Below are 18943 nucleotides of genomic sequence, written 5' to 3'. Positions count from 1 at the left end.
CTTCCACAGAAGTAAGGCATTGTTTTCCGAAGCGTGGAGCACGAGCTCATACACAAAGATGATGTGGGAGATTATTTTAAATGGTTCATGGACGTGGTGTTACCCAAAAACATTGAGAAAATCACCCCACTTTCCATGCTTCTTCCATCCTCCTAATCTCATTCAGGAGAAACTCTGTTGGCTGTCAATCTTTAATACACGAACCCAAACAGCCTGCCACCGGCAAGCGGTACCTAGACAGAAGCTAATACCACTGTGTATCTTCCTGAATTCATTTTCGTGGCGAGCTTTCATTTATCAAGGGATATTGTTATTTTTTTCACGTAGATGCAAACTTTCTGTAATAAATAAATAGATTTAAGTGAAAATAATGTGAGTCCCTTTAAAGACAAATATAATACAGGGGTACTGATGGTAGAGAAGTTTGAAAAATGCTAGCAGAAGGGAAGAGACAAAGATACCATGTTGAGGAAGATAAAACCTTTCATTTTTGGAAGGGCGAGGGGGATTCTGCTATCGCAACCCTCCCGTATACCTGACAGACACAGGGATGGAGGGAATGCATGCATACTAAGCGGTCAACAAGGCACGAGCAGATGTCCAGGGTCCGAGGACGAGCACAAGTAGCCCTGTGTGTCCTGAGTGGAGTGTAGACACACGCCAGTCCTGAGTAACAAGTGAGCAAGCTTTGTATGGAGGCATGGCAATGCCAGGCGTAAGGATTTAATTCATCAGGCAAAGGGAGACACTAGAAGATGTTAGAAGCCTGTGGATGTGAGATTTCTGATGCGGAATGGGAAGCACAGAGCTCAAGAAGCAGACAGAAACATGGGATGATCTAGTTTTGAGTTTTTCTTGTCTCAGAGGAGGAAATTGAAGCAACAGACAGGAGCCATAACGGGCCCAGGGTCCCACGTCCGTTTGGTGGCTGAGCTAAGAAGAGAGTAACACCTCCTCTATTGCTCTTTCCAGTCCCCTCATCTGGATACAAGGAATGATAGGGAAGACAGAGTAGATAAAAGGAGTGAAGGAGGAGAGATGAGGGAACAGTGGGATCGTCACCCACTGCACCAGACAAGTCCCAGCTCAGAGGAGGGGTCAGACAGGACGGACCAGCCATCTACACGGAGCAAGAACAGAAAAGCGTTGCTGGTTATATGAATGCATTTGAAGTTCCAAGACCACACTTCGTGAATAAAGAAAACAAACTCATAGAGATTTTAATCAGTGAGGAATAGAGCATCTTTTTTCTAGAAGTGCTTGACACAACTTTTCTATGCAGAATAGGGAGCAGTGAATGCCCCTCTCGCAGCAAACCGAGCTGGCAGTGTGTCCACCCAACAGCACTCACACTGTGGTTCCAAACGTCCTTCCTCCATCTTGGAGAGTCGGGGGGCATATGTGTTGCCATCTTGAGGTAATAAGCCTATCCGGCTAAAGACGGATTTGGAGCCTGTCTCTAGTGAAAATTTGGGTACTTGGTTTATCATAGGTTTTAACTGCATCGATTTTGATTTTTAAAAATACTGCATTGCAATACTTATTTTGATTGCTGATGTGTTTTGTTGCCTCTTTAAATCTTGCATCTAGCTAACGTCACCCTCAGCCCGGTCCTGTATTAGGTTTTAACCTCTTCGTGCTCCCTGGAAGCACAGAGAGAGTTTTTCCTTTCCCTCTTTCTCCCATCCCCTCTTTATGTTGTGCTGGTGGTTCTGATTCATGTGCATGCAAATTACGGCCATAAAAACAAACCCCTAACCAAATGAACTTCTTCCCCTGGCCGGCAACGGACAGCAGAGGTGTCAATGATCTGAATGTCACAAGACTCAAAGTAAATAGTTAACTGATTTTTTTGGAGAAAAACAAAACCCTAACTGGAAACGCAATCACTTATTAAGCCGGATTTGTCAGAATTTGTGGAGGGAACTCAGCGCTGGGCTGGTCTTGAGGAGGAGGGAGCATTCAGACAGTCTAGGAAGTGTGGGTGTAGGGAGGAGGGCATGGGGATAACTGTATTTATCCTAGTTCCTCGTTCAGGGCAGGTAATACCACTCAAGAGAATGCAGATCACTCACCGACAGAAGACACAGACCTTCTAGTGCCAATAAAATAGGAATTGATAACGAATGCTACTTTCTCCTAATTCTTAGGGGTAGCTTGCATCGACACCCCACTGAATGGCCTGACCTCCTCTCATGATTTCATTCCAACATTTGGTTTTAGTCCATATGCTCTTTGCTTAGTTTAAGGCAGTGGTTCTCGAACTTGAGTGTGTATCATAATCACCAGGAGGGTCTGTGAAAGTGTGAACTGCTGGTCCATTCCTTGAGTTCCTGATCCAGGAGGTCTGAGGTAGGGCCCAAGAATGTGCATTTCCAACAAGGTGCCGGTGATGCTGATGTTGGGGGTCTAGGGACCATACTTTGCAAACCATTGCTCTAAGGTGTGCTCATTCCTGTACCTGTCAAATTCCTTGCTCCAGCCCAAGGCTCAGTTTTCTTGCTTGCATCACGCAATTCCGACCCCTGGCCACAGCTGACTGGACCAGGAGTGGGTCCCTGACCTTCAGGCAGCCATCAGAGGCTGGCCAGCAACCTGCCAGATGGCCCGGGACAAAACTTGAACGAGCTGATCAGATTCTTTCCCTCAGAGGTTAAACTGATAGGTAATGAAAGAATGAGCCAGTTAGCAGTGGGAGTCAAATTAACCACGAGGTTATAATTGATTAACCATGAGGGTATAAGGCGCCATGGTAATCCACGGGTTGTAAGAAAACAGGGACTCTGAGAAAGATGACAAAAAGTTACAAGAAAGCAGAAAGAAATCAGGAAAAAAAAAAATTAAAGAGAGCCGAGGGAAATAATGAAGATTTGGTAGAGAGAAAAGAATGGTGTGAATCCCAATAATCTCTCAAGTAAAGATCCATTCACTCCTGCCAGGGGGCCCTGAGTCTACAATTCTGCTCCAGGTCTGGTCTCTAGGACCTGGCCCTAGGACAGGACCCTCCCTTGGATTTCTTGAGCTAATCTTGGTCTCTGTGTGCTCTAAAATTAATCAAAATTTTGAAACAAATTAAGACAAAGTTATATTAATCCAATAAACTCACCCAAATTATATTTTTCTTGGATCATGTTGAGGGACCATCATCACTCAGCTTTTTACCACCAGTGAGAAAAAGCCTCTTTCCTTATTAAAAACAAAACTTCTTGCAAACCAAAATTAAAATCCTCACCAACTCAGCTCATGGCCACACCAGCATGCCGCACTAATCTCTCCAACGGCTGGGCCAGAAGTGCCCTTTGGTGAGTCTTTCTCTCTCCCCCCGACATTCAAGCAGAGGCCAAACCCATCAATCATATTCCCACAGTGGTTCCCCATCCACCCACTGCTCCTCGTCCCACTGCTGCCTCCTTAACACAGTCACCTGCATCCCCTACCCGTTCGCAGCCTCACCACACTGAGCTTTTTGGACCACACTCATTCATCTGACACCCTCATGTAAAAGTCCCGGATGATCCCTCCACGGCTGCTCTCAGCCCCTCTCGGCGTGGCTGTCAGGCTCTTGATGGTTGGGCCTCACTCTCTCTGGTGGGCAGAATAATAGCCCCACAAGATACCAGACCCTAGTCCCCGGAGTCTATAAATGTGACCTTCTTTGGGGGAAAAAAAGGTTCTTTGCAGATGCGATAAAGACCTTGAGATGAGGAGATCTTCCTGGATTTCCAGCTGGGTCCTAAATGCAATCACAGCTGTCCTCATAAGAGAGAGTCAGAGAGATCACACACACACACACACACACACACACACACACACACACACACACACACACACATAGAGGAGCTGAGTGAAGACGGAGCCGAGGTGGGAGTGACGCAGCCACACACCAGACAGCGTCAGCAGCTGCCAGATGGTGGAAGAGGCAAGAAGCGTTCTCTCCCAGAGCCTCCAGAGGGAGTGCGGGGCTGCCGACCCCACGATTTCAGAATGCTACCCCCTCAACCAGGAGCGATCCATTTCTATTGTCTGAAGCCCCCCAGTCTGGGGGACTGTTACAGCAGCCACAGGAAGTGACGACACTCTTCCTTCCCATGAGCCCTCCTCGATCTCCTGCCTGCCCCTGTCTCACGCCTCTGCACCCCTGAAACTGTGACCCCCCCCCCAGCCTGAGGCAGCCCATCAGTCTCTCATCTCCACTTCCACATGCGTTGTTCTGTCAGTTTAGAACCTTGTTGCTATCTCACCCATCCCTCAGGGCCTCCTTCCTGAGATCTTCTGACGACCCCACCCCGCCCAGCTAGGCTCCCTCCATTCTCCCAACACTCACTTGCTTCTCTACTGATTCCTTTTTATCTTGACTTACAGGAATTTGTAGAGTTGATTTTCCCCCTCTTTCTTCCTCTACACACTTCCACTAAACTCTAAGCGACTAGAAGGCAAAGCTTTTCTTACATATGTCTGTTTCCCCCAAAATATGTGTCTTGCCCAGAAGAGTTGCTAAAGAAAATGGCGGGCTTGGGAAATTAGGCAATTAGGTGAGTTGTCCAGGGTTTAACACAGTGGGTGATTACTGAGAAACTGCCTCATGCCAACTGTCCATCCATTCCCCCACCTGCCTCCTCCTCAACCCAAGGGAGAGTCCAGGCTTCATGTCTCTTAGGCCAGGAACCCCTCTCCACCTGGGAAGGGTTACTAGGTTTTTGAGGGATTCTAACTAGCGCTAAATACTAACATGGACCAAGGGCTGGGAGGAAGGCTTCATCATCCAGAGTTGAAACGAAAGGAAAGCTGTCAAACCCAGGAATACAGCAAAGGGAAAGGACTCTGTGTTTGGGAAATGGCGGGAACCTAAACCCCCTTGCATCAGCAATGCCAAGGAGGGAGGGAGGCCTATGGACAGTGGCAAGGACAACGGGGTTAAAGAGCCCGTGCCATTGCCCAGAGCAGTGCCCCAGACATATGGCGGGGACAACACACAGACTTGGTGTCACAGGGCAGCAGTGGAGGCCCTCATTCTGCCCAGGATGGCGTGCACCCTTGCCGGACCTCTGTCCCTTCTGTGTGGTCTTCGATGCTCCGGAAAACGGACAGAATCCCAAATGGCCACTACTGAGCTTCCTGACAACTCAGGTTGGGATGACCAAGTTAGAGATCGTCTGATCTGCACAACACAGCAGTGTGACATTGCTTGTAGCCCAGGAGTTGTGGAGCAATCCATACCTGTCAGGATTATAAACATGGAGTCGTCCTCTGACTTTGTTTCCAATACATCCGAGCATTGGAGAGTTTCTGATGATAGTGCCCTTTAAATCCTGAACACTCACACAGAGTAGCAGGGAGAGTCAAGGACAGGGATCTGTAACCCCCAAGCCCACTTTAGAAGGGCTCCTGCCCAAAGGGGTAAGTGGGGGTGGAAACCCATCCCAAGCCCATCTCAGAAGATGGCAAGGGGAGGCATCTTCCCAGTGGAAGGGGTGCCTCCATCTCCCCACTAAGATGCTGTCCACCAGCCTCATTATCCCGAGCCTTCCCCTGGACAGTTCTTCCAGTTTGCACAAGGGAACCCTAGAGGCTAGATGCCACCCTGGTTACAATCACCCAGATTTTAGATAAGAAGGATGACTGGCTATTTTAAACCCATCTGGGAAACATCCAGAACAGGAATTATTACTAAAGACAAAATCAAATATGTTTTTGCTAATACAAATGAAGGGTGATGGGCATTAAGGAGGGCACCTGAAGTAATGAGCGCTGAGTGTTGCATGCCACTGATGACTCCCTGAATCCTACCTATGAAACGAATATGTTTCAACTGAAACCATATGTTAAACTGAATTTAAACAAATAAAAATAAATTAAAAAATAAATAAATAAAAAGGAAGTGAAAATGCTAAACACTGCAACATTCTTCTCTTTGTTACAATCCATACAACCACAGCCCCGACTTTAACTCCTTTCTCATGCAACACACCCACCTGTCTTGATCCACAATAGAACTAAAATTAGCCAAAATGGAGACTGTGAAACATGACCACCTAAGTCTGAATTTTGAGCCGGACACAGGGAACCATCTATCTTGTCAACATCAGAAGCCTGGCTTCCACAAAAGCTCTCCTCTGAGGGGCATAGAGCCATCCCAAGATACAAGCTGACGAAACACTCCCAAAGAAGTTGAGTCAAAGCGGAAACCACACAAGCCCTTGGAGACGGCAGTGACAAGCCTACTAGAAACCACACTGAGCAGGCCCGGCATGCTTCCCCACCACCCTCCCCACTCCTATAATTGATTGCGGACTTTAGGAGGTGAAAGGCAGCCCCTAGGCTGCAAATCCAAAATAAAACAGAAGAGTCACGAAGCCCGTTTTCTTATTTGTTCAAATGTGAGCTCCATTTGGCTCCACACTCAGAAGTATTGCAAGGATGGGGAAGGGGACAGGGCCAAACCGCTGGCCAGCATCTATGGGCACCAAGGACAGGCATCAGGCAGAGTCTCGGTGCCCTGTTCTTGTCCTGTGCTGCAAATGCAGACCAACCTGTGAGATGTGACAGCTTACAATTCATAGAACTGCCCCCTGGTCGCTCCTTCCCTCCTCCTCTTCCCCCTCCTCTCCCTTTCGAGCCTCCTTTCTGCCGTCAAAGACAGTGTGACAGGCTGGGAAATGACTAGCTGGTTCAGATCGCCACAGTTTCTGCCCACCCTCCTCAAATGTCCCTCCTGTGTCTTTCACGTTTCTCTTCATTGGGTACACTCACAACAGACTTCAAAGGTTTCCTTGATGCGAAACACACTTGCTAGTACAGAGGGAAAGTACGGTTGCCCACTCCGTTACCACCATTCACGGAATTGTTAGCAGAAATACAACTGCAGGATTGAAAGCAGGGGCTAAGATTTAAAAAAAAAAAAAAAAAAAAAGGACCACTGTCCCGTTGGTGTTGCTCAAAGGACTCTCCTTGAAAGCGTTCACCTCTGTCCCTCTGCTCCAACCACTTCCGAAAGCCAGGGTCTAGGTAATCAATTACTTCTTAAAAACATGGTTCCTAAGGTTGGAACGACAATGAGATTCAGCTTGGCTTTCTGCATACAGATCCCGGGAAGCCTTGCTCCTGACAGATGGGTTTAAAATTTCGAAAGAAATTCCCCAAAGGTTGGTCAGAAGCCCGTTACCTAAAGACGAGGGAAGAATCATCGTGGATGCTACTGTGGGTCCCACCATGGCGATGCCGTTTCGGTGAATCTGGGGACCAGTCAGGGAGGGTCTAGCCCCCACAAGCTCCCAAAGTGATTCTCATGCATACCCAGGTCTGAAAACCACACTTACAAAGTGTCATGCTACTCATTCTGGAGGGAGCGGTACGGAAGAGTGGTGACGAGCTGCGTGAGCTTGTAAGCCACCTAACCGCCATAAGCCCTCATGCTCCGTACACAAAGTAGGGGGCCCTGACCCACAGAGCAGCCGCGAGGATGAGATGAGCTCATGAATAGGAAACACTCAGAACGTGCACGGCGCCCAGCGGGGGCAGGCGTGTGTAGGCATTGCTATCATCCTCCAAACCAGGAACTGAATGGAACTAACACCGAAGCACCTGTCATGACTACACTGGGGTAGGCAAAGGGGAGGTCCACGGCCACCCAATCTCCTCTGTCATCTCGTATTTTTGCTAGCACAAAATATGCGTGTGTGTGTGTGTGTGTGTGTGTGTATACAATTTCCCTCTGTTTTATGCCTGGCTGTCCTGTAACACACTGGTGAGTTATTTGCCTGTCATTTGAATTTCTGACTCCCGGGTTCACCATGGGGTGCATGCCCTGCAGCCCCTCATATCCTGTTGCAGGAAGTTCACTGCTCTGAGTGATGTGCGGGGGAGGAGTGTGAGTGTGAGGGTGACACACACCCATGAGGCTGCTTCTGAGCATGGCTTTTGCTCCTGAGTGTGTCTTCACATGGAAAAGAAGAGACCTATGGATGTATTACCAGAAAGCTCCCAACTGGGCCTCAAGGTGCGCTCAAGCCAGATCTTACACCCTCTCCACCCTGGGAGGGCATCTGGGCTTTACGGCTACATAACCCAGGGCCCAACGTGGAACCTGCACCAGGACTATGGGGGATATCCCTGAAGACCAGTGATTCCTAGACACAGCTAGTCGTGGGGTTTTCCTCAAGGTGCACTGCAGGATCATGAAATCCCAGCCAGCTGGGGGCCCCATGTGGCCTCCCCACGTCTCCCCAGATGTGTGGTGTTCAGTGGACTTTTACATTTGGTTTGTATAACAGAATCTCAACACATTCCAATACTGGTTCACATTCATCCAAACGAGCTCCCATTTACAAGCTTTGAAAAGGTTAGTTAACAAATAATTTGGTTCCAAAGCCCTCGCTGGTCCAGGCTCCGAAAAACTAACTATTCAAGATAACAAATGTAAGCTCCCTTTCTGTCATGGCATTAGTAGTCACTTTGGTAGCCCTTAGAGGCACATACTAGTGCCTGGCGTTCCTCTCCTCCCTGACACAGAAGGGTGAGCTTCCAGGTCCTTCTACGGCCAGGTAGGGCCTTTTGACGATTTCCAGCCACTGGGTTAAAAGTGGAGGAGATGTGGTCGTTTTGAGCCAAAGCCCTTCTGATTATGGAAACCAGCAATGTTCCAGATGCCTAGACCCTAGACAGCAAGCAACATGGAGGAAAGCAGCCCCCCAAGGTGTGGTGAATACATAATGTGCATAAGAAATAAACCTTCGTTTTCACTGGTGGTTTTAAGACACTGAGACTTCTGAGTTGTTGGTTAGCAAGACATTATCTAGCCCATTCTGACTGATGAAAACACTAGTCACTAATATGAAGTGGGGAATGCATTTCAAAAACAATTTCTAAATCAGAAGGTAGGAAGAAAAAGAATATGCCTTGGAAACTCTATGCTGCTGAACTGTCTTTTGCTTTTAGGGGAGGGGCCATCTTTACTATATCTGATATTCTGAAGCCAATTAGAAGGATAAGATTGAGGTAGCGTTTTTAAAACGTGCCTGCAAATCCTTTGAAATTCTTCCCATTAAGAGATGGGGGTCTAGTCCCTCTTCCCTTGAAACCTGGCAGCCTTACTCAACCAATAGAGTTTGCAGACATGCTGGTATGTGGCTTCTCTGAGCCTGGGTCACAGAAGGGCCAGCAGCTGCCCCATATTGCCCTGAGCAACCCTATGTGTAAGAAGTCTGACTCTCACATGGCCAAAAGGTGAAGAAGCCTCCAGAAGATTCCAGATCCCAGCCATTTGAGTCCCTCTCAATCCTAGTCTTCCCGTGGAAGACTCCAGACATCATGGAGCAGGGGTAAGCCATCCCATTCTGCCAATGTCCAAATTCCTGACTTATAGGGGCCGTGAGCATGCCGAAATCATTGTTGCAGTGTGCTGCTGCGTTTGGAGGTGGTTTGTTAAGCAATAACAGCTGACCAGAGCAAAAGGTAAGCAGTCTCAACAGTGCTCTAGGCTGATCCATTGCTTGACTATTCATGAGGTGGGAAAGGCAGCTCAGGTGCAAGTGAAACGGGAGGCCACATAGTCTGCGGGTTGAATGCATGAATCAGTCAGGCTTGGGTTTAATTCCATCTTTGGCGCTTACTAGACAAGGTTCTTCGTCGCTCTGTGCCTCATTTTTGAAATTGAGATGCTAATAATAATTCCTGATTCACGGGGTTGTTGTAAACATGAAACGAGGTACAACATGGCCCTCGGTGGCATCCCCAGCCCTGCATTCATGGCTCTGCCTCCGGGGGCGGCCACGAGGCCTCACCTGCTACATACACAGCGTCCTACTCTGAGCATCAGGTCCATGCCTGCTCTTGCCTCAGCAGTCTTGGAAGCCAGAAAGTGTCATGTTTCCCAGCTGGGTTTAGGAAACAGGCGATAGAGTTGGCTCCACGGCCAGACGGAGAAGTGATTCACTGGCTTGGCCAAAATTTTGGGAAGGGGGAATGCTTCCTTTTGCCCTCTAGTTTGTGCCTCAGGTTCCAAAGTTTTGATTCTGCTTTAGCAATTTCTTTTGTTTAAGTAGCCTCTACACCCAGCCTGGAGCCCCGCCCGAGGCTTGAACTCACAACCCTGAGAGCAAGAACTGAGCTGAGATCAAGAGTCAGACGCTTAATCAACTGAGCCACGCAGGTGCCCCGACAATTTTTAATAGCTGAGACTGAGTACCCACTACATGCGGACCACTACGCCAATTCATGTTTTGAGTTAATGTTCTTTAAGGCCTATGAGGCACGTGGCATGATCCCATTTTACAGATGAGGAAACGGAGGCTCAGACACTGCAGACAAGGGGCAGAGCTGAGCTCCGAACCTAGTCAGTGCCTTGATTTTAACCACAAAGGTGCGCTGTCTCTCACTACCCCAGACTGAACTCACTTTCAAAAAAGCTTAAAAATAATTAGTCTTCATGCCTTTAAAGGTTTCTCTGTTCCAGGTACACTATTTGAAAAACTGCCTTTTTAAGAACTATGAAACATAGCCATCACCGGGAAGCACATAAAAGTTACACACACAAATTATATGTAAAGCTGATGCTTATACTTCTGGACCCCCAGCCTATCTCAGCTCTAAATGAATTTATTAAATTCAGCACACCTAGCATATCTCCAAGATTTTTCTCTAGTTAAAGGACTCTCTCTGGATGCCTAGCTGCAAAATGTTTATCGTGAATAGATGATTTGAAAAATGCATGTTGCCAAATGCTTTTCCCTATCCATTCTGTTATTACTTTCTCATTTTAACTGCCCTTGTCATGGTACTGTGGATTATTTCATTCCCTAGCACATAGTTAATTTTTCGATGTGTTCCTGTGGCATGCAAAGAATTTACATGTTGATACTATTTGGTGTAAGTATCTGCATATGCCCACTGAGTCAGGCATGTTAACTATGTTATCCAAATATTCTATAGTTTTATTAATTTTTGTATCTACTTGTTCCGGTAATTGCTAAGAGGGGTGTTAAAATATTCCAGCGTGATTGTAGATTTCTCTATTTCTTCTGATGGTTTTGTCAATTGTTTGCTTTGTAGTTTTAAGATTGTTAGGTCTAAATGGGGGGGGAATTAAACCTTTGATCATTAAAAAGAGTCTCTCTTTATCTTTACCAACAGTAAACCTTTATCTGAAACAAATAAAGCTAGAGTTTTGGTTATTATGTGTATATACCTTTTACTAAAAGCATGGGGACAGGACCCGTGGGCAGAAAGAGCTGCCTATTTTTATGTCTCTTCTAACATTTTTTTTAACTTTCAGATTTTCCTTTTTTTTAAAGATGTGTCTCATATAATGAGCTTTTGTCTTTTAAAAAAATATCCAGCCTCTGTCTTTTCCCCAGGGCATTTACTTCATCTGCATTTAAAGAAATAATGAATATATTTGTGTTTAAATCTACCATCTTATATGCTTTTTGACCCACCTGTTTTTCTTTTTTCTCTTCCACTGATTTTTTTTTTTAAGTTACGTTCTCTGTGTTTTCCTTTCTTAGGTTGGAAGTTAAACCCTTTTCTCTTATATTTTTTGTGATGGTTACCTAGAAATTGCAAGACGAATGCCTGACTTATCGAAGTCTAATAATGATCTATGCCTTTATTTTCCTCCTGGATACGCAAGCATCTTAGCATACCCTAACCAGGACTCCTCTCCTGGTGCTCACAACTGTTGTGGTGGTATATGTCGCTTCTCTAGAACAGAACATGAGAAATATTTTCAGAACCAGAAGGCATTATTATTAATGTGTTATACAGCCAACGTTTATACAAATCGACCCTTCTTTTCAGGCTTTCTTTGCTTTTCATTCCTCCTAACTGAAGGATGTCCTTGAGAATTCGTTTTTGTGCGGGTCTGCTAGCAGCCTAGTCTCTCAGTTTTTGTTTGTCTAAGTGTCTTTATTTTGTTCTCATTTTAGAAAGACCATTTCTAGACTGTTATCTCTTCCCGTCTTCTGATTTTCAATGTTGCTGTTGAAAAATTAGTTGTCAAACAACTGTATCCTTGATTTTTATTTTTTATTTTTGTCTATCTTTGATTTTCTACAGTTTTAGTCTGATGCGTTTAGATGTGAATTTACATTTATTTATCCTGCTTGGGCTTTTAGAACCAGTGGGTTGACTTCCTCTTCGTTGGTTCTGGAAATCTTCAGCTATAATCTCTTCCAGTTTCACCAATATCCCAGCTCTCCACTCCTTTTGAGATTCCAATTAAACTCTGTTACACCTCACTGGATCCCTTTATGTGGTTTACCCTCTATTCCGTATTTTCTATTGATTCCAGTGCATGTCACTTTGTCTCTTCAAGTGTCTTGTCATCCTTCATAGTTGTCTGGCCATTTTTTTAAAAAAATTAGTTATAGAAACAACTTGAGACTTATAATAGCTCCCTCCAACCGGTTATTCACAGTTGTGGATTTATAGCCCTCTGGACTGCAGTCTACACTGCATACTTTTGGGATGATTCCCTTTGAGTTTACAGGGGAGAACAGTGGTTGGTGTGCCAAGATCTCTGCCTTGGATGAGTTCTTAACTCTAACCATTTTTCCTTCAGCCACACGAATCTGCCACACCGGTGTGCCTCTTAGCTGCCCCCCACCCCCCGGTTAGTCCTTTGTGTGGCAGGGACCACCAGGACCTGAGGCCTGTCACCCACACCTTGTGTAATTTGCCAAAGGCAGCTGTTCCTAGCACCTCTCCTTGATAGGCAAGTACCTTAGCATGGAAGGTGCTCTGGTTCATTTCCCTGAGCTCCAACCTCTTCCCTGTTTGACTTACCAACTTATTAGGTCATTGCTCACTGATGCTTTCCCCAAAATGCTTTTAAGTATTTCATTCAGCTTCTTTTTTTCCCCAGAGGGAGTGTTAGATTGAATCACCTAGCCCACAATTACTAGGAGTCCTTCACACAGGGTTTTGCTTTTGTTTTGTAATCATCTTCCTGCCAGTATTTAAAACTCAAATTTTGATGTGAGGTGGTATCTCATTGTGGTTTTGATTTGTATTTCCCTGATGCCAGGTGATGTGGTGCATTTTTTTCATGAGACTGTTGGCCATTTGTATGTCTTCTTTGGAGAAATGTCTGTTCACATCTTCTGCCCATTTCTTGACTGGATTATTTGTTCTTTGGGTGCTGAGTTTGATAAGTTCTTTATAGATCTTGGGTAGAAGCCCTTTATCAGAAATGTCATTTGCAAATATCTTCTTCCATTCTGTAGGTTGTCTTTTAGTTTTGTTGACTGTTTCCTTTGTTGTGAAGAAGCTTTTTATCTTTTTGGGGGGTGGTGGTACTTGCAGTATTTTATAATTTATTATTTTTTTTATTATGTTCAATTAGCCCACATACAGTACATCATTAGTTTTTGATGTAGTGTTCAGTGATTCACCAGATGCATATAACACCAGTGCTCCTCACATCACACGCCCTCATTAATACCCATCACCCCATTACCCCTTCCCCTCACCCCCTTCCTTCCGTAACCCTCAGTTTGTTTCCCGGAGTCCAGAGTCTCTCATGGTTTGTCTACCTCTCTGATTTCTTCCCATTCAGTTTTCTCTCCCTTCCCCTATGGTCCTCTGCACTATTCCTTATGTTTCACATATGAGTGAAACCAGTCAGAATGGCTAAAATTAACAAGTCAGAAAACAACAAATGTTGGTGAGGATGTGGAGAAAGGGGAACCCTCTTACACTGTTGGTGGGAATCCAAGCTGGTACAGCCATTCTGGAATACAGTATGGAAGTTCCTCAAAAAGTTAAAAATAGAACTACCCTATGACCCAGCAATTGCACTAGTAGGTATTTATCCCAGATACAAATGCAGTGATCCAAAGGGGCACCTGCACCCCAATGTTTATAGCAGCAATGTCCGCAATAGCCACACTGGAAAGAGCCAGATGTCCATCAAGAGATGAATGGATAAAGATGTGGTCTATATATACAATGGAATATTACTCAGCCATCAAAGGGAATGAAATCTTGCCATTTGGATCGACATGGATGGAACTAGAAGGTATTATGCTAAGCAAAGTAAGTCAATCAGAGAAAGACAATTATCATATGATTTCACTCATATGTGAAATTTAAGAAACAAAACAGAGGTGCATAAAGGGAGGGAGGGAACAATAAAACAAGATGAAATCAGGGAGGGAGACAAACCATGAGACTCTTAACCATGGGAAACAAACTGAGGGCTGCTGGAGGAGAGGTGGGTGGAGGGATGGGGTAACTGGGTGATGGGCATAAAGGAGGGCACTCCTGTGTAATAAGCACTGGGTGTTATAGAAGACTGATGAATCACTGAACTCTGCTTCTGAAACTAATAATATACTATATGCTAATTAATTGAATTTAAATAAAATAAAATTTAAAAAAATCAAATTCGGGGGCACTTGGGTGGCTCAGTCAGTTAAGCATCTGCCTTTAGCTCAAGTCATGATCCTGGGGTTCTGGAATTGAGCCCTGTGTCGGGTTCCCTACTCTGCAGGGTGCCTGCTTCTCCCTCTCCTTCTGCCTGCTGTTCCCCCTGCTATGCTCTCTCTCTCTCTGTGTCAAATAAATAAATAAAATCCTTTTTAAAAAAATCAAATTTCATCTGAAAACCCAGATTTCTAAAAATTCAGAAAACCTGGCCACCCTGGACTCCTGTACTAATAAGGCAATACCTGGAGAGAGCAGAGGGTCCCCAGAGTTCCTACTGTGCTCTGTTGTCTTAAACTAGCCCTAATCGAAGATGTGCTGCCTGTCTTGGTGGCATCTAAATTTGCTACCACTGAACAATCAGTCATGGAGCAGATGCAGTGAAATTATTTTGATATTAATGAGTATACATCTTACCTACATAGTTACGTATCCAGGAATCTAGGACTTCCTAATTAAAATTCTCTCTTTTTTCTGAAATAGAGATTCTCACAGTGAGGAGCTTGAAGACGGTGAGGGAAGGCTGGCAGATTTGTGCAAGAAGCCCAGGACACTTCTGGGGAGTGAAGGGACTGAGATCCCCTCCCTGACCCCTACCCCCGAGACTGGGTTATTCAAATTCTTACTGTGCTGAGCAGGACTAAGATGTAGGACTCTAATCCAGGGATGGTCTCCTCTCAAGCCAGCCCCCTGGGGGCTACAGAGCAGCCGTGTGAAGGAGGCCACAGAGCAGAGCCACTGAGACCCCAGGCCCATTGGACACGAAGAACTCCTGGCTGAGGGAGCCCAGAGAGGACGGTCTCCCATCCTCTCCCTGCTGAGGAGCTGCCAAGGCCGAGGCAGCTAGATGGTGGACGCCCAGCCCCACCCCTACTTCCAGGCCCACCCATGCCCCCCAGGAGGCCCACCATAGGGTGGCGATAAGGCTTCTTCTGGGAAAAGTGAAAGTCTCTCCACATTTCCCACAGCCTCCACAGAACGGCCCACTGGACAGAACTGGGTACAGGCAGAGCTGTGATGTTCCTAGCTTCTAGAGGGGGCGGCCTTCTAAGAGAAAACTAGCCCTTTGGAAAGGACTCGAGGACACATACGAGGTAGGAAGTCTGCAAGAGACTAGACTTCCCGCTACTCGGGAACCATGAGACTCAGGATTGCATCTGAGAACTCTGAGAGGATGCGCTGGGGGCATGGACGGTATGCCGGACCAAGGATGGGCACCCTGGTTATTCTGCTTCCTTTTTCATGGTGGGTACACAGCTCCAAAGTTGTGGACGGTTAAGACCATGGTCTCTGGGGGCAAAGTCTAGGTTCGAATACTAGCCATACTACTTAGAAATAGTAAGTTATTCAAATTCTCAGGGACACAGTTTTCTTATTTGTAGGACATGGATGGATGAGTTCCTATCACATTGGATTGTGATGAGAGTAAGACATCGCAGACACAAAACGTGTAGCTCTCTACCTAGCCCGTGCACAGCATTCATGGGATACGTATAATGAACACCATTATTATTCTTGAAGCAGGAAGCCTGGCTTGCTAGAAGAGCAAGGTGGGAGTGGGCAGACCAGCGCCCAGTCCCAGCAGGTTGACCTTTGGTAGGCAGATAATAATCCCTCTGGCTTCTGCTTCCTTGTCCATAAATTGAAATTCATACTATCTTTCCTGATGGAAGATCTGATTAAAAAAAAAAGGATTAAGAACAGCAGAAGCGTCCTCAGCTTTTTGAACGAAAGGCACCCAAAGTCACTCCCATCAGAAGTGACATCTCTCTGCATCAGCGAGACAGCCGCAGCCCCAGGAAAGCTCGCTTTCCCCTGTGTTTGCACTGCGGCCCCATCTCTGCAGCCAGAGGGAAGGCAATCAGACCGCAGTTGGACAAGACGATGCTGAGAGCAGAAGGAACAGACGTCACTGCGCTTGGAACACATTCCTTAAGGGTGTATCAGTTTCCAAAGCAGCTAGTTAGCAAGGACTGCTGCACGAAGCGTGAACGGCAGAAGCAAAGTGAAAGAAAATTTCTCTGAGGCTGCCTGAGTTGCAAAGAAAAGGCAGTAAAGCAGAAAAGTCATTAACACCAGGCACTAAAAAGAGAGAAGTGACCCTCTACTTGAAGAGAGATTCTTCTTCGTGGTATAAAGACATCACTGGAATTTATGGACAGTTAATATACATTTTATGAGGGCAGTGACTGAGCATTTCTTCTACTTTTGACAAAAGAACATGTTCTTTTGGACTTTGCCTTTAAGACATAGCTGCCATATAACCCTCAAGTATTTTAAGTACATATTGACCTTTACCTGGTAATTGAAATAGTGCTAGACTGTCTACCCACACTTTTTAGCAAGTCTCCCTAGCTTGGTAAAATCAAATTAGAACTCTCTTTACTTCATCCCTGGGTTATTTTGAATCGCTCAGTTGCACTGGTGTAACTGTGTGAAGAAAACACAGTCTAACACCGTGGAGTTGATACTGAGGCGGGGTTTCTATGGAGATGCAACGTGAAACTGATTTTTTCTGGTTTCGCTTTTTGTTAATTATCCGAGAAGCAGAAAGCGGTCTTCAAAGGGCTTGGGCTATTTGTCCGAGTTACATTCTGTACTGTTTGTAACTTTCTAGAAGGAGGAGGGAATAGCAGAGGTCAGTCACCCTGCTTCCTAGTAGTTCGGCATTAGAGGAATTTTTCTGCTCTAGCAGAGGTGGAAATAAGGATCATGAAGGTGGTCATAGCAGGTCTTCTAAAACTTGACAGCGCCCATGGATTACCTGGGAAGCTTGTTAAAATGCAGAATCAGATTCAGCAGTTCTGGTGGGGGTGGGGGGTGCAGAGTCTGCATTTTAAGAAGCAACCAGGTGATGGTGATGCTGATGCTGTTGGTTCTTTGGGTAGCAAGAGTTCAAAATGCTGATAGAAACAGTCTAAATTGCAGCTCCTTTTAAGCTTTTTATCAAATCTTATTCATTAAAAGTATGATGATTGCAAATTCTGAGCAATAGCGGAATGAAACATACCGTGTGACTGTTAAGTTGAGGTCAGGGGCTTGATTCACCGATATCAAAAAGCTCACATGTCTAAACACAGTATAAAATGCACAGCTGGGGGGCACCTGGGTGGCTCAGTCAGTTAAGCGTCTGCCTTCGGCTTGGATCGTGATCCCAGGGTCCTAGGATCGAGCCCTGCGCTGGGCTCCCTGCTCGCTGGGGAGCCTGCTCCTCCCTCTCCCTCTGCTGTTCTCCCAGCTTGTGTGCTCTGGCTCTCTCACTCACTCTTTCTCTCAAATAAATAAATAAAATCTGTATTTAAAAAAAAAAAGTACAGCTGGAAGACGTTAGTAAATCATCCAAGCATCTTAGGTTTTGTTGAACGCCACACTGGACATCGTAAATGCAATTTCTGAGGATGTAGCTAACAGCAAACGAAGATCGAAAATTAACAACAGACTTGTTGCTTCCCACGGGACATGGGGCTTCTTTGGGGAGTGGGTTTGAGGATCATGAATAAAGCATCCAAAGTGCAAGAGCGCCTCTTACCAACTCCTGGAAGCCCCATTTAGCCCCAAGATACAATGTCAAGGCTCCCCTGGCCGCCTGCACCTGAGGAAACGCTCCTCATACATTCCAAGTATTCACCAGGACTCTCCCTCATGCTTTTCTTTGTTCATCCCAATTATCCACAAGTTCTTCCTTAGTATTTTTCCTTTTTCTTCCAAGATACAGTGCTGCTCGTCTGAAAACTATTTGTAAGCAACTGCTTTAAATAGGAGAAACAAACTTCCTTCAAAAAATCAAAAACTTACAGAAGGAATTGAATTTCATGAATACAAACATGCTCTAAGAAAGACATCTTCCTCTCATGTTTCATTGTAACCAAAAGCCAGGGAGTTCAATCTCTGAACGTCAAATTTGGGGATTTCCAGAGATATTTGATACTTTCCCTGAAAACTTGAAAAATGTATCTCCATCTATAAACACAGACACAGGAATACAAATGTCATTTTACCTTTTACGAAATATATTGTTTGGCCAAACTCATTCTGATGTATGCTCCACTGAACGTAATCAGGAATCATGCATCATGTTTAAAAACCTCTAAGACAAGGGTCAGCAAACTATAGTCTTTGGTTTTTACACAGCTTGTGAACAAGAATGGTTTTTATTTTTAAACAGTTGAAAAAAATTCAAAAGAGTATTTTGTGACACGTGAAAGTTATATGCAATTCCAATTCCAGTGTCGACAAATAAATTTACTCAGTGACTTAGGCACGGTCTGTGGCTGCTTTTGTGCTGTAAGTGGAAGGTGAGAAGTCGCAACACAGACCATAGGACTGATGTGATGGGCTGAGTGGTGTCCCCCTCCCGAAATTCATATGTTGGATCCTGACCCCGCAATCCCTCCGAAAGTGATCTTCTTTGGAGATAGGGTCTTTATAGAGGCAATCTGGTCAAAATGAGGTCACTGGGGAGGGCCCTAATCCAATATGACTGGTGTCCTTCTAAGAAGGAAAAATTTGGACACAGACATAC

General features: G+C 45.5%; 1 protein-coding gene across 1 annotated transcript in view; it reads right to left on the bottom strand.

The window, feature by feature from the left end:
• The window catches only part of PGM5 (phosphoglucomutase 5), a 184566-nt gene that overhangs the window by 2156 nt on the left and 163467 nt on the right, over positions 1-18943 (bottom strand). The gene's annotated exons all lie outside the window — the stretch shown is intronic.

The sequence above is a fragment of the Ursus americanus genome, chromosome 34 (genome assembly GCF_024610735.1).
Source record: "Ursus americanus isolate L20-20 chromosome 34, mUrsAme1.1.p, whole genome shotgun sequence".
Classification (NCBI taxonomy): domain Eukaryota; kingdom Metazoa; phylum Chordata; class Mammalia; order Carnivora; family Ursidae; genus Ursus; species Ursus americanus.
Note: the sequence above shows the minus strand (reverse complement) of the source record. Positions and strands in the feature narration are given on the sequence as shown.